Consider the following 1,220-nt stretch of genomic DNA (forward strand, 5'->3'; position numbering starts at 1 on the left):
ACCCCAGTTGTCATTACCTACTAAAAAGGGGTGATGGCAGTGACTTTGCTGGGCCATCAGGTGGCTCAAGAGAGACAATACTCCCAAAGCCAGTGGCACAGGACTTGGTGCCCAGGAGGCATTCAGCACACAGTAAGCTTGCTAGAGGCAACCAGTGGGACCACCTCTCAGAGCCTGGAGCACTTCTGCGGCCTCCAGGGTCACGTGAAGGTGAATGGCAGAGCCATCCCCAGCCCTAGCCTGCCCGAGTCAGGACCTACTGGCCCCCAGGCTCTCCTGGGGAAACAGCCCCTTCAGTCAACTTCTTAGAGGCTCAGTTTGCTCATCATGAGCATGCTCAGGAAGAAGAATCATCAGGAGGGGCTGCCAGGGGTCCCCAGGAAGCCCTAGCCTCAGTGGCTGGGTCCATGACAGTGCCAGACAGGCAACTTTCCCACTGACACCGAGTGTAGGGGACCCAGTGGGAAGGAGGCTGGAACATCTACTGCTCCCAGAGGCCCCATCTGATACTTTTAATCCTCTGCCATGCAGGGGGAGGCTGGCAGGCAGGCATACTCCCTACCAGCCTTCTGAGAGCTGGTCCCTAAGACAGGCCCCACCCCCCGCTATGTGGGGTATTTGCCAGAGGTAGGCTCCTCAGCTGAAGCAGGACGTTCCTCAAGGGTTCAAGACCAACCTGGGCAATATCCTGAGCTTCCATCTAAAAAAAAATTAAAACTAAAAGGAGAGATGCCCTTCCCCACTCTGCCTGGTACTTTGGAGTCCATATGAAGAGGCCACTTGGGGGTAAAAATCCCACTGCTTGGCTGGGTGCAGTGGTTCAAGCCTGTAATCCCAGCACTTCGGGAGGCCAAGGTGGGTGGATTGTCTGAGCTCAGGAGTTCGAGGCCAGCCTGGGCGACATGGAGAAACCCCATCTCTACTAAATACACAAAAATTAGTCAGGCATGGTGGTGTGCGCCTGTAGTCCCAGCTACTCAGGAGGCTGTGGCAGAAGAATTGCTTGAACCTGGGAGGTGGAGGTTGCAGTAAGCTGAGATTGCACCACTGCACTCCAGCCTGAGTGACAGAGCAAGACTGTCTCCAAAACAACAACAACAAAACCCATTGCTTTAGAGAGTTCTGGCCCAAGGGATGGTGGGGAACATCCTCCAGAAAAGGGACACCACCCTCCCCCTGCTCCACCCCTGCCTGCAGTCCCCAGAACAGACTCCAAGTGG

The 1,220-nt window shown here is 55.6% G+C and overlaps 1 non-coding gene across 1 annotated transcript; it reads right to left on the reverse strand.

Annotated features, from left to right (window-relative positions):
* Positions 1-278: 278 nt before the first annotated feature.
* On the reverse strand, positions 279-374 carry LOC116548128. The gene has a single exon (XR_004267322.1). It is a non-coding gene; the product is annotated as a small nucleolar RNA SNORD125 (small nucleolar RNA).
* Positions 375-1,220: the final 846 nt, after the last annotated feature.

This window comes from Sapajus apella, unplaced genomic scaffold (genome assembly GCF_009761245.1).
Source record: "Sapajus apella isolate SASKATOON/1434 unplaced genomic scaffold, GSC_monkey_1.0 scaffold7301, whole genome shotgun sequence".
NCBI lineage: Eukaryota > Metazoa > Chordata > Mammalia > Primates > Cebidae > Sapajus > Sapajus apella.